Source organism: Saimiri boliviensis, chromosome 3 (assembly GCF_048565385.1).
Source record: "Saimiri boliviensis isolate mSaiBol1 chromosome 3, mSaiBol1.pri, whole genome shotgun sequence".
In the NCBI taxonomy this organism is placed as follows: domain Eukaryota; kingdom Metazoa; phylum Chordata; class Mammalia; order Primates; family Cebidae; genus Saimiri; species Saimiri boliviensis.
The window spans coordinates 73874809-73900661 of record NC_133451.1 but is presented as its reverse complement, the minus strand read 5'-3'; the positions used below and the strand labels follow the sequence as shown (position 1 = coordinate 73900661).

The 25853-nt window shown below is 35.5% G+C and overlaps 1 protein-coding gene and 1 pseudogene across 2 annotated transcripts in view; both read right to left on the bottom strand.

Moving 5' to 3' along the window:
- The window catches only part of CFAP299 (cilia and flagella associated protein 299), a 644411-nt gene that overhangs the window by 272051 nt on the left and 346507 nt on the right, over positions 1-25853 (bottom strand). The window lies entirely within an intron of this gene.
- On the bottom strand, positions 1544-15054 carry LOC141583948 (large ribosomal subunit protein uL30-like 1 pseudogene; annotated as a pseudogene).

The following is a 25853-nucleotide window of genomic DNA, read 5'->3' as shown; positions in this document are numbered from 1 at the left end:
ATGTAAGAGGATACAAGCGTCTAATAGTCCTACGTAGCGTTTACTGGCAACTTGACACAGTGTTCCCTGGTGTGTGATCCATGAATCAAGCACTTTGTGGGGAGTGGGGTGGTACTTATAAATGTATGCTCATGCCTACCTCCAATTTTATTTCATTAGGGACCTAAAGTTTTAATAAATGACCCTGTTAATTCTTATGTATACCAAAGTTCAAGAGCAATTTTCTTAAGCTAGAGATATTTTGGTAGGTTTTTATAAATGACCAAATCAATATTTCATGGTCATGCATGAAACCAGAGGAGCCTATATATATATATAAAATCATATACTGAAATGTAAAAACCGACTGGCATAAACCAACCCAATAAATATAACACTAACAAATTGGTACTAAGACAATGGGAAACTAGAAAAATCAGTGTACATGTATGCTAAAACATACATCACACATATAGAAATATATACATATATACTCACATACACATATAACTTTTTGTCTCTCAGTAGGAAATAATTTAACATTATCTACAAAATTTGAATAATTTTCACCTTATAATTATTCTGGCTATAATGCCATTTATCAGTATCTATGATAATCAGATGTTTGTATGTTGGGAAAGTATTAGGAGAAAGGGGGAAAATAATTTTAAATCTGAATTAAATTCATATTTTATCCCTCAAAATCCTTTCCTTTGATTTCTTTGAAGCTTTGAGGTTTATTCTAGCTGAATAGGCCAACATTTAATATAAGTGGTTCTTTTTTTTTTTTTTTAACTTTAATACTTAGACAATACAGGGGTTCTGCAACATCCTCATTTGTTTTAATTAAAACTTCCAATGTTTAGGGTATGTTTGCATAAACCCAACTCTCAAATATAAGAAAATATTTAGCAAAATATTAATCAAAATAATCATTGCTTAATACATAGCAGAGATCACAGAATAACAAAGAGCAAAAATGATGTCAAGTTTCTAGAGTGCATCTAGGTATACGTTCTTATAAGAGCCTACATAAGTCAAATTGGCATTATAAAGGAAGTGTAATCTGAATTTAGAGCATTCCATAGCAGCTAGTTAATGATAACATACATATTACCATACCTTAACATGTACACTTCAACACATTTGAGAAGCTTGTACTCATTTAAAAAGAAAGATGTGGCTGCGCACTGTGGCTCACACCTGTAATCCCATCACTTTGGGAGACTGAGGTGGGAGGATCACCTGAGGTCAGGAGTTGAAGACCAGCCTGGCCAACATGGTGAAATCCCATCTCTACTAAAAATAAAAAATTAGCCAGGTATGGTGGCACATGCCTGTAGTTCCAGCTACAGAGGCTTAGGTAAGAGAATCGCTTGAACCCAGGAGGCAGAGGTTGCAGTGAACCGAGATTGTGCTGCCGCACTGTAGCCTGAGTAACAGAGTGAGACTCCATCAAAAAAAAAATTGTAAGATTTATTACATAATCAATATTGCAGCAGTAGCAGAAATTTTTACAATTCAAAAAGATTAAAAATTTCACTACATTAAATAAATACTCGTATGCTCCCCAGTTAAAATACACTCATTATTTTTACTGTTAACAGTCATAGCAGAGATAAAACTTCATGTCCTGCATTAATCACAACTGTGTTCCATGTCACCTGCTTATCATCGTAGAGGTCATTTATAGTAACAGTGTTAGGTAAATTCTAATTATATTCATCAGTCTCCAATTGTTTGATATTAGGTTGCTTGCTGATTTTTAAATTTAAAAATTGCATTCAAGCAACAACTGGAAGGCAACCAGTCCAGTGTTCCCCACCATTAGGTGGAGATTGGGGTTAAATAGAAGATGGCTTTCCCTGTTAGATCAATAGACCAGTTCTGTTCCCACACCTCCTACTCAGCAGTTAGTACATTACTGATAATGGAACAGAATTGTTCAAACTCCTTTTCCTCTTTTCTTGGACACATGACCAGATTAAAGTTTCTCTTACAATTAGATTTGGCCACATGACAGGGTTCTGGATGATGGGATGTTAGCTTAAGCAATATGCAACATTTTTAGGCTAGCTCATATGTATATTTAATCATATTTACCCACCAACATCCATGATCTTCTTCATTCTTTCATCGAAAGGAAACTACTATACCATCTTGGCAGCCATGTGATAAAGAGGTCAGAGATTCCATTAACCTGGGTCCCTGAATCACTAAGTGAAACAGAGTGTCGCCCACTTTTCAATAATCTAGAGTTGCTCAGGGGCATTTTGTAAGCAATAAACTTCTGGTTGTTTAAGCAATTAGAAATGTTGGGTGTAAATTTATTTCAGCAGTTACTATTATATTATTAAATGTAATTAGAGATACAGGCAAATAGAAGGTTGTGTTTTTCTCTCTTCTTTCCAAGGCAAAACTGCTAGCACTTTTGTCTCTCCGATGCCTGCACTACTCCTGATTTTATTGTTATCAGCAGTTTCTACTTTAGCCTGTAGTAAAAGCCTAAGGGTAATAGCTCTATGCTCTCCTCTCCATACAAAATGTGGCTGAGCCTTACCCAATTTCTAGCATCACATCTAAAATGGTAAAAATGATCATTTAACACTGTAGGCCCAGTTCTAAATTGACAACTCACATAATACAGAAATCAAATATATCAACATTTATAAAACAGAATACATTAGAGTTGTCTGAAACCTCCAAAAGTGCTTGCTACTTTGCAGATATAGTTCTATCTAGAATAGTCAGAGCTGGTATTACGTTAGATTGTTTTGGCAACCAATATTTATTCATTTTATTATAATTAAATGCAAAGAAAAGAATGTTGCTTCTGCAAATTTCAGGAATGTTTGCCCTTTCGCCAGTGATAACACTGACATAAAATTATGCCTATTATCTGCTCTATCTATTATGAACTTAACCATAAAGTAACTGTAAAATACATCACATGGTATTCTTAGGTATGAACAAAATACGAGATTTCTTAAATGCAACTTGCATCATCTCTGTATGTATCTAATCTTAAGTAGGTCTTCAATTTAACTCTGCATTCCTTAAATTCATCTGACAGCCTATCTTGTTTCCTGTGATAGTTCCTCCAGACTTTCTACTCTTCTACAGTGACCATCCCCAATCCTGCATTTCTCATTTTCAGCATTTGATATTACTGAGATGATGCAGGCCATCACATATGAGTTGCTCAAATTCTTTGACTTCATCTTTATCTTCATTTATATATTTATTACTCTTACTTTCCACAGTATATGAATAACTTTCCATCAGCTCTTTCCAGCCTTGTCATATGCCACCTGTAATCTAAATACATTCTTACTCTTGACTCCATGTATTTCTGTCTCCTCCAGTTTTTTTCTATCAGACCTCCTCTTTTTCCCAGCACATACAATTTTCTCTTCTATCAATTTCTTTTTCTCAGTCTGAAGCAAGATTCTACATATCTATAAAGACAAAAAAAATGAAATAAAGAAAATCATCCCCAAGGCTTCTCATTGTCATCTCATCTTTCTCCTCCTTTTCACAAATATTTAAAATGAAAATCTATACTTGCTACTTTCTTTCCTTCCCCAGACACTGGTTTCTTAATTATTCTTAATCTAAATAAGTAGACTGGAAATTGTCAACTGAAGATGAGCTAAGACATAGAAATAGAAGAGCAAATGCAGGATGATGTAAAAGGATGACACACTTGGAGGAAAATATTTATGTTGGATGGTAAACTTGTGTACTTTCAGGAGAAGAATGAGAGAAAGGGCTGGAAAAGTAGAATATGATATTTTACAGAGGGCTCTGAATAGCAAGAACTTCACAATATTCAGTGCTTTCATTGAAGTTGTTTTATTTTATTTCATTTTATTTTACTTTATTTGTACAGACAAGTGAATATTTATTTTTGTACCTTTCCTCCCATGTATATTTCAAGTCTTTTTCACAACAAGGCCCCAGGAATCTCCAGATTCACTTATGTCCCTGGGCTTCTCCACTGCTGCAGGAGTCTTAGGGAGCCTTGCACAAATGCTAGAGTTACTCAATTACCAACATTAAACCCTAGGATAGGAGATGCAGCAAAGCAGGACTCCTTCCTCCATGGAATGTGCTGATTTCAGACGAGGGGGCAGCAAATGCAGAAAATGTCATAATTTTTCCTTAAACTGGACTCTGATGAGAGGTGCTTGCCATGAACATAAGCTACTGTTTTTTCTTTTCTTTTTTGAGACAGAGTTTCACTCTCGTTGCCCAGGCTAGAGTGCAATGGTACAATCTTGGCTCACCACAACCTCAGCCTCCCAGTTTTAAGTGATTCTCCTGCCTCATCCTCCTGAGTAGCTGGGATTACAGGCATGCGCCACCACACCCTGCTAATTTTTGTAGTTTTAGTAGAGACGGAGTTTCGTCATCTTGGTCAGGCTGGTCTTGAACTCCCAACCTTAGATGACCTGCCCTCCTCAGCTTCCCAAAGTACTGGGATTACAGACATAAGCCACTGCACCCAGCCAGCTACTGTCTTTTCTTTGACCCTTCCTTTCCAGTTTTTGAAGATATAGCAGGAAATAATCTTCTCTGAAGATACTTGATACAAAGTCTCCAAAACCGAAAAACACATGCTTCCACTTCATTTATTAAAATTTATTGCAGTTTGGCACCTGGGTCTAGTTCAGCTGGCCAATGAGCTGATTGATACGTTCACCCCGAGAGCCAGGTGTGCCCATCTCCTTGAGGAAGCCCACTCTACTTCGGGTAGCATGATGGGCCACTGAGAGGTGGAAAGGGTGCAAGAACCATGCGATCTCCTGGAAATGATTCCCCAGGAAGGCAATTTCATGAATGAAGTCTTCCAAGCAAATCACACAAAACTTCTCCAGGTGTTCCTCAATCACTGTGTGGTCTGTCAGAGGGATGATCTCATTCTTGACCTTGGCTTGTCCATGTTTCAAAATGAGTTCCCAGACAGAATTGAGATTTGGAAATCCCCTGGTCACATAAGTTTCCACTATACACAGCATTTTTAAATTCTGGGGGGTGACTTTTACAAAGACACCACTAAAAAATTTTTTAGGTGAAGACTTGCAATGGTTATCTGCATCAGTAAACTCACACCATCAATCCTTTCAACGCATACAGCAGAGGCCAAGGGATGTTTATCTGGCAATTCCAAGGTGTGAGATTTCACTTCTAGTCGTCTGACATGCACCTTGTCATGTGTCTGCCACCAGGAATCATGTAGGAGTGATTCCGGTTGCTTAAACCTAAGCCCTTTTCCTTTCTTCTGCTCCTTCTTTGCCAAAAGTGCCTGCTTTGCCTGGGTGGCTTTGAGGGTTTGATAAGCCTTCCACTTTTTCAGGAGATTTTATGGAACCAAAAGGATACTCTTGCTCTGCCACCTTTCCAGTGTAGCCTATTTATTTAGTTTTTGAGATGGAGTCTCACTCTTTCACCCAGGCTGGAGTGCAGTGGCCCGATCTTTGATCCCTGCAACCTCTGCCTCAGGGTTCAGGCAATTCTCTTGCCTCAGCCTCCTGAGTAGCTGGGAATACAGGTGCTTGCCTGGCTAATTTTTTGTATTTTTAGTAGAGACAGGTTTTTACCATGTTAGCAAGGATGGTCTTGATCTCCTGACCTTGTGATCCTCGCACCTTGGCCTCCCAAAGTGCTGGGATTACAGGCCTGAACCACTGTGTCTGGCCCATTGCAAGTATTTTTAAGCAAACAAATACTTCACAATCTTTAACAGCACCAAATATAAGCAGAAACAATTTAAAATCAGAAAAATGTATAACAGAGACCCAGCTACTCTTCTCAGTTCCACCTCCTAGTCTTTGGCTCTATTTTGTCTCTTCCTATTACTGTACATTTTTGCCTTTAAAGCAAATCCAATGGTCAATGTCCTTATTACACTATGATATACTTCACAGCTTTATTTGTCACTATCAGAATGAAGATTTACATATACTATACTTGACATAACATATGATAGGCAGTGAATACAAATCTGAATGTGTGAATAAGTCATTAATAAAGGCAATTCTGGTTAAAAGCATGATAAATAACTGCTTACCATTACTTCTAAAATTTCCTATGGGCTTTTTGAGATATCATTCTTTCTCAAGGTTTCTGTGATTATAATAGGGAGCTTCCTGAGTGGCTAATTCACCCTTATAAACAGATGTGCTCCTTTAGGAGGTAAATGTATATGATTGTCACTGATCCTTTCAAGCTTTTGATATATAATGATATTTATGCAGTTATGGTGTGTAATGGCATTTCATGTACCTGCTGAAGCAAGGTATGGCAGACCTAATACGTACACAGCTACATGCAGGAAATGAAAAGCTTACTTTGTGCCAGACATTGCTATATAGGCTTTATATTTACTAACTTTTTAAATTTGTAAAACAAAAAAGGGTGGCCCAGAGAAGTCAAGAGTTTGGACAAAGGCCATGTAAGTAGTCAGTGTAAAACACAGGTGAGTATCAGGCTTATTCTCTTATCACGGCATCATTTGGGCCATTCTTAGGGCACCAAAAGTATCCACATGTATATATAAAAACTGTTTTAAATTTTAAATCCAGTAAAAATAATTCATGCAGACAAGAAAGGCAAGGAGTGCTTTCACAAAAAATGCCACCATTTAAGGGAAAGTTATCAGAGAAAAGAGATACTATATTTTTCCCCAATAATAAACTGCTTGGGTTAGTTTACCTGCTGTCAGGTTAGAAATCAGGTGACACTGCTCTCTAATAACTAAACAGATACTAGATTTTTTTTTCTTTATGGTAGAGAAGGTCCAAGATAAGTTATGGACTGGGGACTCCAGAGGGACAAATGGAAATTGAAATTTCCCCTGCAAATGTCAGAGACTGGCCAGGCATGGTGGCTCATGCCTGTAATCCCAGCACTTTGGGAGGCCAATGTGAGTGGATCACCTGAAGCCAGGAGTTTGAGACCAGCCTAGCCAAGATGGTGAAACCCTGTTTCTACTAAAAATATAAAAATTAGCCAGGTGTGGTGGTGGGTGCCTGTAATCCTAGCTACTTGGGCGGCTGACGCAGGAGAATTGCTTGAACCCAGGAGGCGAGGGTTGCAGTGAGCCGAGGTCCTGCCACTGCACTCCTGTCTGGACAACAAGAGCAAGACTGTCTCAAAAACAAACAAACAAACAAACAAACAAACAAACAAACAACAAATATCAAAGACCTGAGAAGGAAGAGAGAAGAGCAAAGAGAGAGGCAGAAGTAAAAAAATAATTTCACAGACATCTACATGAATATTTCTATAAGTTTCTATAGATATTTCAATGTATATACAGGTCTTGCCTTCCAAGAGTTTAATTTAATGCCAGCCTTATTTCTTAATACTTTGATTCTTGGTCACAAGAAAGATGCTAGTATTCTGCACAAAAGGAAGGATATGAACAGAGACTTCTCAAAAGAAGACATTTTTGCAGCCAAAAAACACATGAAAAAAAGCTCATTATCACTGGTCATTAGATAAATGCAAATCAAAACCACATTGAGATATCATCTCCTACCAGTTAGAATGGCAATCATTAAAAAATTTGGAGACAACAGATGCTGGAGAGGATGTGGAGAAATAGGAACACTTTTATACTGTTGGTGGGAGTGTAAATTAGTTCAACCATTGTGGAAGACGATGTAGCAATTCCTCAAGGATATAGAACTAGAAATACCATTTGACCCAGCAATCTCATTACTGGGTATATACTCAAAGGATTATAAAACATTCAATTATAAAAACACATGCACATGTATGTTTATTGTGGCACTATTTACAATAGCAAAGACTTGGAACCAACCCAAATGCCTATCAATGATAGACTGGATAAAGAGAATGTGGCACATAAATACCATGGAATACTATGCAGTCATAAAAAAAAGATGAGTTCATGTCCTTTGCAAGGACATGGATGAAACTGGAAACCATCATTCTCAGCAAATTGACACAAGAACAGAAAACCAAACATCACATGTTCTCGCTCATGAGTGGATGTTGAGCAATGAGAACACTTGGACACAGGGAGGGGAACATCACACACTGGAGCCTGCCAGGGGATCGGGGATGAGGGTAGGGATAGCATGGGGTGGGAGTATTGGGGAGGGATAACATTAGGAGAAATACTTAATGTAGATGACAGGGGGATGGATGCAGCCAACCACCATGGCATGTGTATACCTATGTATCAAACCTGCACAATCTGCAAATGTTCCCCAGAACTTAAAAGTATAATAAAAAAGAAAAGAAAAGAAAAGAAAAAGATGTGCTCATCATCAGAGTCATTTCAATAATCTAGGGGCTATATTAGCACATCAGTGTCTTTAAGAAGATCTATATAGGCCAAGCTAGATTATTCTCTTCATCAGTCTTTCAGACACCAGCATTTCAGCTGAGGTAATAGATTATTAGTTACAGAGGCTAGTAGGGTCAGCAGATCCAGTTTCAAATAAAGAGAGATTTCAGTTTATTGAACAAAAATCCTATAGCTGCTAACTGAGGTTACAATTTAGCAAGCAAGAAGCCATTGACTTCTTTATTAAATAGACATATGCTATGTATATGTTAAGGGGGAAGTGGAGATTCCTCTCCAGTCTCACTAAGTCAAGACAGGGTCATGGAAGGTGAAATAGAATCAAATAAGAAAGAGACAGCTCAGTATATGAAGAGCTGGAGGTTGATCTCTCTGAAGGATGGCATTAGCGCAGTTTATTTCCATGATATCTTTCCAGAAAGTTAAGCATTTTTTCTTCCAGTATGTCATGTTTTCCAAGTACTACAGAAATACTCTATGATTCAGAATACAGACTCGATTGGAATTGTTTTGAGTTTTTCTGACATTTGTTACATGATACAAGATTTTAAACCTTGCTAGTAATTAACTAGAATGAAATGCTTAATATAAGATAATTTTATTGAGAACCTATATGCTTACTTTTAAAAATACAAAATACGTAGTATTTGCAGAGATACATTCTTTTACTTAGCAGAAATATATAATGTAGATGACGAGAGAGGAATGCAGCAAACCATTTTTTGTGTGTATGAGGCAAGAGAGCCAGGAAGTAATATTCAATAAAATTTCGGAATTTACCCAAATAGCAATTATTTTAAAAGGGATAAATATAAATAGTTGTATGGTCTTATCTGAGCACAGTGTTCTAGAATGATCTAATCTTCACCACAGACATGCAGATTAATATGCACTGATGGCAACATTTCATACATTTGGTAAGGTATTTATCTGCATTCCACTTAAGAAACAGCTCAGTGCCATATATAAAAGCAGAGAGATCATTTACTTCTTTGCATTTCCAAGAGAAATTTTCTGTGCTATAGGTTTCTTTAAAGGATAAATGTCTTTTTCAGAGGCAAAACCAAACAAATAAGCTGTGTATAGATCTACGAAATACATGTCAAAAGAGTTTATAAAAATGAATATTTACAAATATTGAACTGTCTCTGTATTGTGTTAAAGTAGGTAATGAAAACTTCCTAACCTTGTGATCTAGTTGAGTAATTGAAAAAAGCTGAGATTTTTGAAAGGATATTATAAAAATAAATCTATTTATGCATCTCTTCTGCATCACTGTAGAGTTCTTTCCACCTCACCTCATTTTCCCACCTGTTTGGAAAGATATGTTCTGGCAGAGTGTCTAGGACTTAATATCATTCCTAACCAAATTCAAATTGAATTCCAGCCTTATAGCATCAAATCTCTGGGAGATAAAACCTGGCCACATACAAAGAACATAAACTGTTCCTTTACAAGATGGCAGGTATCTGGCATATGATTTGGGTTTTATTTAAACAAGCTGATTAGCAGTATCACATTGGCAAGTTTGTTTATAATCATTCTATTTCATTTGCCTATAAAAAGTAAAAGCACACATTTTGTTTTATAAGCCTGGTATGAATCAATAGGGATTTTTCCACCTCAAGAAAATACTGCAGAGCTAAAAGCAAGACGGAAAAAGGATAAGTGCAAGAGATTTTAAAGCCCACCAACATTGCTGTAAGAAGAAAGTTTCTGCTAACAATTACACCATTAACCACACTCGAACTTCTGTGGGAAAAATAATAGAGACACCAATAAATCTCACTGGATTTCCTACCTAAAACCAGTGTAGACAAATGGACTCACATCAGACTAGGCTCTCAATAAGAGAAAAAAAAAAGATTATTACTTTTAAATAGCACTCCTTGCCAAACGAGTCTTAGCACTTTCTCAAGAAAACCAACACATTTAGCTATTTTTGAAAAAGTAAGTAATTAAACTTGTTTGATGATTGGTGTTTGACAACTGAATGTTTGAATTTAGATATTTTTAGTACAAATAATGTCATTTTTACATTCACAAGGCTGTTTTCTATATCCTCTCACTCAATATCTTCTCTTCTAACCCAACCCAACAGTTCTTAAACCATATCCTCAACTATTTGATGTTCTTGATTTTTCCATTTGTGTTCTCAATTCTAATGTTTTTAAGATTTTTTTTTAAATATCCTTATGCTTTTTTTTTCAAAGTATGGAAGGCAAAATAGCACAGTGCTTAAAAGTATGAACTTGGCTACCAGACAATACATGGCTCAGGGTCACTTGCTCCAGCTTAGCCTCTCACACCCCATGCTTTCTCTTCTAGTAACTATTTTGCTTGGTTCTGAGGATCTATAAAGATAATGCATGTAAGTGCTTAGAACAGTGGCTGGCACAAAATGAACATGTCTTTCTATTAGTAACTCATTAGTATTTATTAGTTTCACTGTGGTTTTTGTTTATTCCTTGCTTACCCCTCTTCTGACTGTGTATGAACTCAGTCTATCGATATTAAATCTAATGCATTTTTATTTACATTTAAAAAATATTTTTAGGTATTCTCCTTTTCTCTGGCTATTGTCATACCTATTTACCATCTCATTCTACAATTTCTTGAAAGAATAGGCTAAATATCCTATCCCCATAGTCTCATTTCATGTATTCCTGAATTTACTGGTTTCTGCTTAGTACCCTAGCCCTTTTAGAAGGCAGTCTTAACATTCTCACTTTCTTCTAGCCAGTGTCGCACTAGAGTTCCAGATATATCTTGCTGTACACTGCTACTTAGATATACGAGTGGCCCTCAGACTCAGTAAATCTAAAATTAAAGTACTAATACCTTAGTTTTCCAACTTTCTTTTCCTCTTCAATTACCTATTCAAGTTAGCAGCACCATCACCATCACACTGACTATATTGAAACAATAAGTATTATGATATTAATTACAAAGCACAAAAGCGGTAACTAAAACTTACTGTTTATTAAATGCCATTCATTGTTAAGTGTAGTCACAAATATTAACTCAATGTTCACAAAAATCCTATGAAATAATAATTATTAATGTTATTTGATAAAGAAAAAGAATAAGTAATTTACCCAAGGTCACACAGCTAGGAAGTAGTAAAGGCTAGTATTCTGGCTTTGGAACATTTAACTACCTTACTGTAGTGAGTTCAGCATGGTGATCAGAAAGATGGCAATCACCTTTAACTTCTCATTTTTCTTCACTTCCATTAATGGGTTAGTACCAAATTCTGTTCTTTTTAAGTACTATTTAGGTAGCAAATAGATCTCTTCAAATTATAATTTTCTCACTTATATGATGGCCATACTCTTTGCTTCTAGTTATTTCGAATCTCTTTTCTAATCCCTCCAAAAGGATGTATCTAATATTAAGTTCTGATGAGTTATTTCCATGCTTCATTGATATTTGCAATAGAAACTTAAGCTGAATGATACAGACATTGCCTCCTTCTTCCAAGCCAACTTTGGCCACCCCAAATTATCTTGGTTGTCACTTTTCTTACCACATATAATGTTTCAGAAAAACAGCAATTCCAAATTAAGTCTAGGTGGTGTTCAGGAATGTGTAATAACCTAGCAAAGTCTCTTGAGCAAAAGAGAAACTTTCTGAGATAATTCAGACCAAGGGTCAAAAATAAAAAATAAAACTGGCCAAGGTCTGGAGTCAAGGTAAGTTTCAATGATAACATAATGAGTTAAATTTTGGAAATATTGAATTGGAGGGCCAGTGAGCTCACAAATGACTTCATCTAGTAACAATGCCCTAGTTATAGAAACTGAAAAGTCATTTCAAATATGGCACATTGACCATCTCTTCAGCTGTTCTCTTGAACTTGAATAAACTGTAAAATGTTAGCTAACAATATTTCTTGATCAGAGGAGAGAAAAATCACCTTTATTGTCCATTCTGCCACAGAATATGTCCCACCTAGAACACTATGAGGGTTCGGGGTGTATCTGCTACTGCCTGGTACAATAGTAATTGTGCTTTCTGCAGCTGGAAGAAATGTGACAGCTGATCGGGAGTTAGGGAGTTTGGAGAAGCAGCAATAGATAACAAGTTATCTGTCGAAGTAGTAGTACCATAACATCCAGTGAGATGTTGACAAACCACCTACAGCCTATCAGAGGAGTCTCTTATGCACAGTAAAGCAAATGCAGAACATCTGAAACAGCTTCTTATAGGCACATCTGAGACAATACTTGATTAATCTCAGGCATACCTAGGTTGCCATGGGGCATATCAGTGAGAGTATCTGGGAGTCTAAGGTACTTACTGTAAGGTAGAAAGAAGCTGCAGAATTAAAATACTACTTTTAAGTGACTTCTTCAGTATCAACTATCTTATAGGGACTAAGGAAACTTAAATTATGCCAGAAATATTAAACACTTGGTAATTTTTCAATTTTTTGTGACCTTTTTGCTGTTTTTCTAACCCTTGTGATATGTTTTGACTGTGTCTCCACACGACGCTCATCTTGAATTGTAATCCCCATAATCCTCACGTGTTGAGGGGGGACCTGATGAGAGGTGATTAGATCATAGGGGTTGTTTCCCCCACGGTGTTCCCCTGATGGTGAATGAGTTCCCACAAAATCTGATAATTTTTATAAGGGGCTCTTCCCACTTTGCTTCCTTTACATGCTATCTCAGCCTGCTGCCATGTAAGATGTGCTTGCCTTCCCTTCCACCATGATTGCAAGTTTCCTGAGGTTTCCCCAGCATTGTGGAATTTTGAGTCAATTAAACCTCTTTCCTCCATAAATTACCCACTTTGGGGTATTTCTTTATAGCCATATGAGAATAGACTAATACACTTTGTGTTGTAAATATTTTGTAGGATATATTGTGAAGTCTTTGAAGGCAACAATCATCAACCTAAAACAGTGCTTAGTAAATACTAGGCATGTAAAATATTTACTACACTAAACTTAATACAAATGGAGAAAAAAGTCAATTACTTTGATTTATTAAGAAGTTCACATATCCAGTCTTTCATCCATTCAAACATATTTATTGACTGCTAGGCATTGGGCTAGATTCTGGGAATGCAGTGGTACAAAACATAATTCTTGCCCTTAAGGATCTCACTGTGATAGAAAATAATGATAGAAACTACTAATTTGGGAGTACTTACCTATGGGACAGAAACTCTGTTAGTGTCTTAAATCAATGATTTCATTTAATTCTCACAACATAATAAAATTTGTATTTACCACATTTTATAAAAAGTGGTCCCTCAAAGATGAAAGTGATTTTCCAGAGTCATGCATCTAGGAAGTTACAAGCCAGAATTTCAATTTTGACATCTGTGTTAGGTAAATGCTAGCATTTCTTAATTTTCCATCATTCAGCTATGACACTGGCAATTTTTTGTCTTATTTAGTATTATTTCAATTTAAACAGATTGGCTTGGGCTTTTCAAAAACATGAATATTTATCCTTGGTTTGACTGATTAATCTAATCCTTGGTTTGATTGATTAATAACTTGTTTTCTTCACAATATACATTAAAATTACCTAATATGTACCTAAAATTAAAAGATTTTCCTCATGCCACCCCAAATTATCTTGGGTGTCACTTTGTTTAGACACATCTTGGGATATACTATCCTATGTCATGTTAGCTCACATGAAATTAGAGGACCAAATTGAAAGCTGGATGGCAGCAGCCATAAATCTTACCCTTGGCTGCCTTGATTATGCTAAATCTAATTGTTATGATCGCTTTTATATTTCACCATGGTCCAAAGCCGCTATTCCAAAAGTCTAAGAGATGGCCATGATCAAATCCAGGTAGTCCCCACTACCATCACCTGCTGAGGCTTAGCCTAAAGTTTATAGGCCCAGAACACCAATCCAAAAGATTAGGAATAATTGATTCTCACTTAATTCTGTATTTTGCTATTGTTGCTTTGTTTAGTCTGTTTCTTTGTTTAGGAATCAGGGTATTAGTGGCTCCAGTAGCTGTTGAACAGACTGGGAAAGGTGAGGCAATAGGGTTACAAGAGTAGCAGGGATTTAAAAAACACCCAAAACAATGACTGTATAAACACATTTGCTTCTAAAATTATCTTTAAACCTTACACTAGGCTATAAAAAAATTCAACCTATTTGAGGTCTATTTACCAAGGATCTCTAATTCTTTCACAAAGATTTTTTTTTAATACATATAAGTAGATTGTAGAATTTTTTTTTTTTTAAGTTTCATAGAGACAGTGTCTCACTATGTGTCCCGGGCTGGTCTCGTACTCCTAGGTTCAAGCAATCCTCCTGCGTTGGCCTCCCCAGGTGCTGGGATTACAGGCATGAGCCACTGCTCTCAGCAGATAAATGACTTTTTTTTTTTTTAAAGATTTAACGGCTTGATTAAAATCTTTACAAAAATATTAGACCTTATATGTCTCAAATGCATTGAACATATTTTTCATTGACAAAAGAATCTGATCCTAATTGCTTATCTATGCATAAAGATCACATATGATTTGCTTCTGACTACTTTCCTCACCTTCATTTCACTCTATTCTTCCCAGCATGCATCACTGTCCAAGCACATTGGACTTAGTATTCTTCACACACCTTAAGTTCATTTATGCCTCCAGATCTTCGTACTTCCCATTGTTCTTCTAGCCATTCAGACCTCACCTCAATGTCACTGTCTTGGAGAAACCTTCCATAATCATCCTTTGAATGTTGCCCCTCACTCATTATCACATACCCTGTTTTTATTCCTTTTTACATTTATCACATGAAATTACCAAGTTTTTAAAATATTTATGTGTTTATTGTCTGTCTCCTTGGGTAGAACACACATTATGTAAAAACAGTATTTTTACTATTGTGCACTTTATTCATTTTCATATTATTTATTTATTTATTTTTCTGTCTCTTACTGGTATTTGATTGCCATCTGTCACTTTTAAAGGATGTTTATTCTTTTAAACTGCAGAAAGACCATACTTATTCTTCATAAACATAACATCTTTTCCTGTATATTCTCTGAACAAATGACTCATTTAAAACTAGTATATTTAAGGCACAGTGAACTAAATTCTACTTCTCTTTTAAAAATTCTATATATGGGAGGCTTTACTCTGTTTATCCCCAAGATTTTATAGGATTTAAGACAATAGCTGGGTACTGTGGCTCATGCCTGTAATCCTAGCACTTTGAGAGGGCAAGGCAGGCAGATTGATTGAGCCCAGGAGTTTGAGACAAGTCTGGGCAATATAGTGAGACATCATCTCTATAAAAAATACAAAAATTAGCCTGATGTCTTGGTGCATGCCAGTAGCCAGGATCACTTGAGCCTCGGAGGTTAAGTCTGAAGTGAGCTGTGATGATTCCACTGTACTGCACTCCAACCTCGGCAACAGAGCAAGACACCATCTCAAAAAAAAAAAAAAAAAAAAAAAAAAAAAAAAAAAAAAGATAAAGATAAGATCACAAGATCCTCAGTATTTTCTACTGTACGACCATATGTGGTCTATATTGGTTGATTTCTGATACAGTCAATTGTAGGTATACAAAAGAAGAGGCTCATTTTAGGATGTAGTGGTAGAAAACAATAAAAACAATATTTATACAAATGCCCACATCCATTTGGGCCTCATTCGCTTTCAAAAACAACAACAACAACAACAACAACATGTAGATGAATAGGACACAGCTTTGTCCCATCTGGGTAGTGAAGGTGTCTGTTGAGAATGGCAATCAGACTTCACACTGAACTAACTATCTGTGAGAAAGCTACTTCTGGAATAAGATTAGTAGAAAGAAACTATTTGTTCAATAACTAAATTGAATAATAAGGGTTTAGCATTCCATATATAATCACCAGACCTTACTTGGAAGACATGATAATGAAACTGATTTTCTAATATATTCAGGAGTAGCCAAAATAGTCCACTCCAGCTATTACTTAACAATGTATCAAATCTTTATCCAAAGGAAGGATGAGATTTGGACTTAATATAGAAATACTATAAATACTATCCTGTCCGCAAATATGGAAACCGTCCATATATTTGTATTTTCTTGGCTTTCATACCCACTTAATGTTTTAAAATGACGCTACCATGAGGCATGCCCAACTACCACAGAGTGTAAAGGGTTTCTTAGAAAACCCTAATGATTTGGTCACTGCTAGCACAAGTGTACCCCAAAAAATCTGGGTCCTGCATCTAACAAAAATTCAAGTTATACAGACTCATCTAAGCCACGTAAATGAAGCTTTTATTGCTGTTTTGAACTCTCAAATTTATAATATATTCGTTCTGCACAATTCAATCACAGTAATTTTTTTCAAAGCATAAAATTTAAGATACATTCAAAACAAAACTAGCAATTTCACCTTCATTCTGTAGATAATTTGAAATATTTTAAGAATTGAAAATATGCTTCTACCCACAATTGACATTTAAAGATAATTAAATACAATTATTCATATTGAAAGCTGAAATATTTGAAAGAGAGCTGTTGTCAAGTTAGAATTCAAGATATCAATTAAATACCATTTTATTCTGGCAAATAACAACTGAACCTATAAACACTATACAAACATTGGCAACTCTTCTGCACACCTGTTATTGCATACTATAATGAAGTTTAATTAATCAGAGTATTTAGTAAGTCATATTATTTGAAACTGTTAGTAATCAAAGTTGAGAGCAGAATATAGATATATATTGTCCTTTCTTACTGAGAAAACATTACCATATATAAACTACTGGTGACCAGCATTTGGCCTTGCAAAATAAGAACATAAAGCATAGGCTTCACTCTCAGTCAGGTGGCATGGATGTTGAGCTTTTGCTTTTCTTTAGAATTGGCAGGAAAAGAGCTGATGAACGCCTGTCTTGTGAGACGTATGTACTGACCTCAAAGGGTGAAATGCAGGGTACTATTTATTCAGGTGAAAAAATACAAAGCTTCATGTGTTGTTCAATGGTGATCAAACAAAGAAGATTCCAAAGAATGTACTGCACGTGTGACTTTCGGAAATTGACTATTGCATTTCCAATATTAAACTGTTAAGCCGGAAATACCAAAGGTTTTAGGGTAGCGGCAATTTTATGCATGATAATTTTTTAAATAGAAGATTTTTATAATCTTTCTATATCAACAATAGGGAAATCATAGGAATGATTTCCTCAATGTCATAATTAGGCTTTTTATGAAAGCCATAAGGGTAATAATCTACTGAGTTGAATGAATAACTTTTACAATTTTTATCATAAAAATTCTTTTCTTTTAAATTGTACTTTAGATTCTGGGGTACATGTGCAGATCATGCAGGATTGTTGTATAGGTACATACATGGCAGGATGGTTTGCTGCCTTCATCCCTCCATCACCTATATCTGGTATTTCTCCCCACATTATCCCTCCCCAGCCTCCCACTCCCCCTGCTGTCCCTCCCCTAGCCCCCAACAACTGATCACAGTGTGTGATGCTCTCCTCCCCGTGTCCATGTGTCCTAATTGTTCAACACCCACCTATGAGTGAGAACATGTGGTGTTTGGTTTTCTGTTCTTGTGCCAGTTTGCTGAGAATGATGGTTTCTAGATTCATTCATGTCCCTGTGAAGGACACAAACTCATCTTTTTTATGGCTGCATAGTATTCCATGGTGTGCATGCGCCACATTTTCTTTATCCAGTCTATCACTGATGGACATTTGGGTTGTAAAATTTCTAATGATGTAAGCTAATGCTCTATATTGTATACAGCCTTCAGATGAATAAATATTGTCACTAAATTCTATCATGTCAATCTGATACGAATGTCACCAACAAACTATTTACAAAGCATGTACGTGCTTACTCAGTATTGGATATAAGACCCAAGCCCTGATCTCAAAGAATTTACAACTGCAATGGCTCTCCTCAGTGTAAATTCTCCCTGTTTATCTTTAAAACTTTCTACAGCTGCAATTTTAGCTAACAATTTTATCTTCCATGGGTCTCAGTTTTCTTATTTATAAAATGAGGACATTATGACAGTTTATTTACAAAGCTCCTATTAGGTATGAAATTCTGAGATACCATAAAAAATAACTGCAAGAGTTATCCTGAGTGGCAGGGCTGGGGTTTGACCTGGGAGTGTGAAATATGGGTATTTAATAAACAGAAAGAAGGGAGGAGCAAATTACAGGGAAGTGGAATTGAGTGAGCTCAGGTTAAAGGTGAGAAGTCTTGTGATGGGATGGACTGACCTGAGTGGAGACTCACATTGGAGATCAGTAGGAGAGAAAGTTGGATGGTAAGTTGGGCCAGATGGTGCAATGACCTGAATGTCTAGCTGAGGGTTCAGGTTTTATTTAAGAGGGAAAAGTGTTTTCTAAGGAAGAATAGTAACATTTGCAAAGTATTTGCCATTGGAATTTATAAGATTGGCATATATAGTTATATCAGAGTGAATACATCTAATTTGAAAGCTATAGGAAAGTAAGACCAGGTATATAAAGACCAGTAATCAGGAGGTTTCAGCTGGAAGTATAAAGGAAGAAACAGAAATGTTATACCATGCACATGCCACCAAATCACTGTGCTGTAGTTTTTACATGTATCTTTAGCAGGAATTTGTCCATATTTTCATTCTACAAGACAAGTGCTTCACATCACAGGAGAAAATCTAGGCTCAAGAAAGGCCATCCTCCTGGTGAAGAACCAAAGAAAGACTAATAATTATATTCTACCAAAATTTTCTAGTTCCTTGGAATTTGGGGCTGCATTCATGCACTGCCACTATACTGTTAACCTCACAGTTGATTAACAACAGTAAAACACATGAAAATATGAGAACTGGGGCAGCATTTCTATATTTAGTAGGATTTTTATAAATATAATAAATGGAAAAATCGTTTAGTTCTCCTGATGTTTTGAAGAAGTCAGAGAAAAATACTTGCAACGCAAATGAAAGCTTTTTTTTTTTTAACTTAGCCTCAAAAAAGAGAAAAAGCACGCACAGAAATCTAGAGAAGCATAATCAACCAAGGGGCCTGACACCCTCTGAACCAAAGGCTCCTCCTCCCTGCTGCTGGGGCTCTCTAAACCATCTTTTCATCATAGACATAACTCAGGAAATAATAGCATCTCGGGGTGAAAATAACCAGAATGAACTCATGAGCAATTGCCACTCATGAGTAGAAGATTATGAAATGTATATTTCACTAAATAGGGCAACAATCTAAAGAGCTAGGGTTTGATTCTAATAGCATTAAATTTTTTTTCATTAACGTTCCCATGGACTTATTTAATCTTCAATATGTATGCTATACTTGGCTGGTCAGTGTAAATTTTCAATTAAATTGTGAAAACGGTTCTTAGCATGTTACCTCTGGGGTTCTTTTTCCAACTCAGTTCCCAAAAGAAGATGAAAAATATTAAGAACCTGAATCATTCAGTTTTACTTGTGCCAGATACACTATGTAGATCCCATGGCAGGCATATTTAATGAGGGAGTCAATTTCTGCCTCAGCCCTAATTTGGCCTTTCCCAGTGTCCAATATGTTTCTCTCAAATGAACTGGTCCATGGGGAGCTTCAAAAAGTCAGGGTGTGTGAAGAGAAGGAACGGGAAAAAAATTCAGCATTATGACAGTTTTCTGCAAGCTTTAGTTTTTACAAAGTTATGTCAATTGAACTCCCTGGTTTAAACTAACCAGAGCATAGGCACCTTAATTAATCAAAAAATTCCCCTTAATACCAATTTGCTCACTCTCTCTCACCCACCCCCACCCCACACACAACCATTCCACTGTGGAGTAACATGTTTCTGTATTGTCCTGCATATGGTTTAAATTAGCACCTGCATAGTTCAGTTATTAAATGAAAAACAGCTCTTTACTTGACCTACAGAGTTTTTGTATACAAGAACCTATCCAACAGAATTATGTCTGCCCTTATCAGATGTGTGTGGTATGACATAATGAATGTAACACTTCAGTGCAATTGGCAAGATTTCAATTCCCAAGCACAGGGTCACATTTCCCTGTGCATTGTTTTGAAAGCAGACATTATGCATTGGGTAGCTAATGTTGAAGCCCTGGATTTTTCCCTTGGAGATCTCAAACCAAATCTGAGAAACTAGTAACCCAAATTTAATAACAGTCAAAAAATATATTCACTGAACAAGAGCTTCTTAGAATAAGTGATGAAAACTCCAGAGAAATGTTAGGTAAATGTGTGGGGCCAAGCCCAAGAGTCTCTTTTATCTGAAAATTGTTAATGAACGATAGCATTGCATAGAGTATTTAATTCTGAATTTAAGAATAAGTTTCCTGTTTGTTGTCTTAATAAAGCAGCATCCAGATTCAAATTTTCAATGATTTTCTAATATATTTAAATTATATGTAATTATACAAAATAATAAATATCAACATTATTGTACTGTTTATATGAGGTTTACTATTTTTTTTATTTCTAAGTTTTAAAAATTTATTAGCCTTTAAAATGGACAAACATAATATACACATGTCTGAAGTTCCTGGGCTTAACAAACAGAGATACATTGTTTTGAGACTATGTAAGTAGGCTTGAGAATGTACAGAAAGGTGTACATTTTTAAAATTTTTGCTCTGGAAAGGAAAATCATGACATTGACTGTAATGGGAGATTTTAATTATGTAAATGATTATTATTCCTGGCAAATAGTGGTTAAATTGTATCCATTCACTAAAGAACCATACAAAAAAATTTAGAACAAAATCTAGTTTAAATACTATAATGACTCTTTGATTCTAATGAATTAAACCAGTATTTAACAGGCAGAAGTATTTCTTAAAATAGTCATCTCAGAGTAAATGACAGAAATAAAAACAAACAAACAAAAAAAGTCTTAAGGTATTCTTAAACAAAGAACAATGGTCACATACACCTGAAAGCTTACACTCCAATTAATTAGTGTAGAACAGAATGAATATAATCGATTTGGCAAAAATTTAGATATGGACAACTGTAATAGGTAAGAATAGGCTTATCTTTATCTCTCATGGAAAATTACACTTGAATCAACAGGGACTTTAGTTGAGAAAGCACAATTTTAAATACACAGAATTGAAGTCTGTAAGATCCTGAAAGTTACCGAAATGGATTTATCCACCAAATAATAAGGTACTAAAACTAATGTACGCTCAAACTCAAAAAAGTTTTATAATACAGAAAATGAAATGCACTAATTTCTTTGATAACACACAAGCATTTTAAAACAAATGTTTATTAAGCATCTGCTGTGGGTAAGGTACTGTACAAATAGTACATGCTTGTTAAATATTTCAAAACATTGTTAATATCTCAAATCCAATTATATCTCCAGAAACCCAAAAACCATACCAGTTAAAACATGTATAAGCATACTGATTTCCAAAGTTTGTGCTATTCCTATTTTCAAAAACTAGCATTATTAAAGGGTTACAAGATACTTTGAGCAGTTAAGTAGTAAACATATGGAACACATTAAGAGTTAAACTAAAAATATAAATATGTGCAAGAGATATTTTATTAAATTTGGCATTAATGGATCTATAATAAGTTGTGAAAGAAGACAGAGATTTTCCAGGTGTACCTGTAAGTTTTATGGTATCAAATAAATATCAGACTCCTCTGTTAAACATCTCTTGGAAATGACAGAATAAAACAATATTATATCGAATAACCAAAAGGAACTTATGCAGAACTTGTGACATTATGAAAATTTAAATACCTGGTATAGATGTTGTTACCAAAAAGCATAAGAACCTGTAGAGATTTAAGAACTGACACAAGAGCAGAAAATCAAACACCGCATGTTCTCACTCATAGGCAGGTGTTGAACAATGAGAACACAGGGACACAGGGAGGGGAGCACTACACACTGGGGTCCGTTGGGGGGAAATGGTGGAGGGATGGGGGGTGGGGAGGTGGGAAGAGATAGCATGGGGAGAAATGACAGATACAGGTGAGGGGAAGGAAGGCAGCAAACCACACTGTCATATGTGTACCTATGCAACAATCTTGCATGTTCTTCACATGTACCCCAAAACCTAAAATGCAATAAAAAATAAATAAAATAAATAAAATAAAAATTAAAAAACTGAATAAATTAATTAACACACCTGTATAGAGGAGAATGTATTGGGGTGCTTTCTGAGATGTTTTCTTGCTTTGTGAATCAATGATTTTTTATAGATGATTCACATTTACATTGTATTCTGCAAAATATTCCCCTTCCCACTACCATCACCACATCAGTCCATAGAATAGCAAATTCATTCTTATCTTAAGATAGAAGTGTTACAAAAGAAAAGCAGAAAGAGTTTGACAAAATCTGTGGAACAGATGAAGAAAAAATGGGATTAATGAGAGGTAATACAAGACCTATTAATCAATGTCCCTTATAGTATGTTGAATGATGGATTAATATAGCTTCCTGGAAAAAGACCTCAGGGCTCTGTGCTTGGCACCAATCTGTTTGACATTTTTACCTATAATCAGGATGATGCCACTGAAGGTATTATCCAATGGTAGGTTTCAAGAGTTAGGAATAATTTTTAATATATGGGATGACAGAAACAAGACTGGAAGGATGCCAATGGGTCAAAATGATTAAATGAAACTTGCAGAACAAAATCTAAGATGAACAGGCATTAAAGTTTGCCTTTGGTCTTAAAATAAAGGGTATAAGATCTAGCCTACTAAAAGTGGTAAAAATGTGACTTTGGGAAAAGAACCCTAACCTTCTGTTCCTTTATATATGTGATGAAGGCAAGAGTAAGGTTTTAACAAAAAACAAAAAATAAAAAAATGTGCTATGCATGTAGAATGTGCACTGCTTAGAATTTAGTAGGGGCTGGAAAAAATTTAGCTACTGTTCTTATTAATATATCTTTTAGGGGATAATTAAAACCTACCAAATATCATTGTAACTCCATGACAAACTATCAAAGTAAAATACAATAACAAGTACCATGTGCTGTTCAATAGGACACATTGTTTCTCTTCTAATTATTAAAATCATATTACTATTAAGAATATAGAATGTTGGTGATATTTTGAATCTTTTCAGAAAAAAAATACACAATTTTGAGAATGGAAACATGAACTCAGCATTAAGTCTGGGTTTTAAACCCCCCAAAACAGGAAATAGATGAGAGAACATGTATTTATAAAGCAATTTAATGAAGTTAAATTTTCATTATCTGTTAGATAAGAAATTTAAGTGATTTATTTCAATGCTTCAAACTCATATTAAACATTTTATTGACAAGAGATTGAAGCATTTCCATATTTTGATGATCTTAATAATACCTACTATTGATTAAGAAATTATTTTATGCAAAATCTTGTACTTGAGGCCTCCATTAGACAGTCATTAAATGCTAACTTCAAGTCAAAAGTTAGTCTTGGGTAAACTGGAAAGAAAATATCAGATCTCCATAATTAAGTTTTCCTGATACTTCATTTTCTGCTAAACCCTTCTATGCCCCAATATTCTCCCTTATCTTCTCATGTTTATTTGAAATAAAAAGTTACACCTGTTAATTTGTTAATATAAGGTTGATTCTTTGTCTCAAGCATATTTGCTTTTACCAACAACTAAAATTTCAAAAACTTAAAACCTAAAAACTCAAAGCAAAAAGCTGAACCTATCAAACCTGTGTCGTTTGTCCAATTCTCCAAAAATGATTCCACCATGCAGTCACTGCAATTCTATCAATATGTTTTATCCATCAAACACATGAAAAGGTGTTACTATAAGGGAGTAAAATCCACTGCATTATGAAGGACAAATTGTAATATTTGCTAATTCAGTTCATAAATTAAGGTAAAATAAAATAAAGTGTAGCTGAGACATCTGAGAAATCTGATCAATAGATGGGACATATTTAATAGCCCAAACTATCCATCATATATTTGGAGTAAAGAAGAAATATTAACAATTATTAAAATTACATTTTTCAAACAGACAACATGCTTCTACTTTTAACATACTATGTTATAAATTAAAATTGAATCTATGATTTCTGAATCTTTCATAACAGTGTAATTAAAACTGACTTTTTTAATATAGAATTTGATGGCTTTTTAAATGTTGCAGGAAAATGTCTTCATTTTCTTACTTTCCTGCCTTACAACAAAGACCACAAACTGAACAAATTTAAGGAATAGAATACAAGAAAAAAGATATACATCTTCTATTTATTTTCTTTATTTTATTTTTGTTAATTTTTCTTTTTTGTAGAAATATGCTGTCCAGGTTGGTCTTGAACTCCTGACCTCAAGCAATCCTCCCACCTTGGCCTCCAGAAGTGCTGAAGTTACAGTATTGGGCCATCATGCCCAGCCAAAAATTAAGCATTTTTCTAAGCCTACTGATGAGATTTACAACTTTAGGATGAAAAATAAAACATCCAAGAATCAACCTAACGCATGTAACAAAACTGAAGGACCAGTTAGGTAGTTATTACCACCCAGTGCTTGAAAGGGCTTCCTCCTTTTTTTTTTTTATAATCTCCATTCTAGAATTTTTGTCTCTTAATAGCTTACTAAACAAAATTTTGTATCTGTTGTTTCAGAATTTAGCCAGAGATTTGACACTAAAGATAATATCTGAACAGTATTCCTATAGTCTTTTTTTTTTTTTTTTTTTTTTTTTTTAATGGCGTCTTGCTCTCTTGCCCAGGCTGGAGTGCAGCGGTGAATTCTTCGCTTAATGCAACCTCTGCTTCCTGGGTTCAAACAATGCTCTTGCTTCAGCCTCCCAAGTTGCTGAGATTATAGGTGCCTGCCACCAAACCTGGCTAATTTTTGTATTTGTAGTATATACAGGGTTTCAGCATGTTGGCCGGGCTGGTCTCAAACTCCTTACCTCAAGTGATCCATCCACCTCGGACTCCCAAAGTGCTAGGATTACAGGTGTGAGCCATCGTACCTGGCCCCCATATTCTAAAGGGAGGTGATAGACAATTAACTGAGTAGGTGAACAAATCCTTCCTCTGTCAAAATCTCTCTCTTTTCAAGTGTGCTAAGAGATGGCTAGAGAGTTATTATGAAGACACATTGAGGGAAATTTGTCAGTAAAGAGAGCTTTGTCTTTTCTCTGTTCCCTTTGGTTGAGTAGCTAGCTGGAGTGGTACATGAAGTTACAGCTAGGAGACAGTGATCAGCAGTGGGGTAAACTTCACTTTTCCATTTAGCAAGATAAGGATGCAGCAATTTTGGTGGGTCCAGCCTTCCCCTACTCTTTGCTATGCTTACTGGCATGGAGGAATCCAACTCCAGTAACAATAGATATATGACACACTATAAGCCAGGCACTGTTCTAAGCACTTTATACCGCTTAAATTATTGTATCTAAGTGGAAGGTACAATTTCAAGTTTACAAATGTGAGATTTAGATGTTTAGTAACCTACCCAGTGTCACGCAGTCAGTTAATGGTCCAAGATTTTTACCTTTATGTCTGGTAGATTGTGTATAGTTAGACAAAGAAGCTGAACTGCAGTAGCCAAGAGGTTAACTAGGTTGCATCA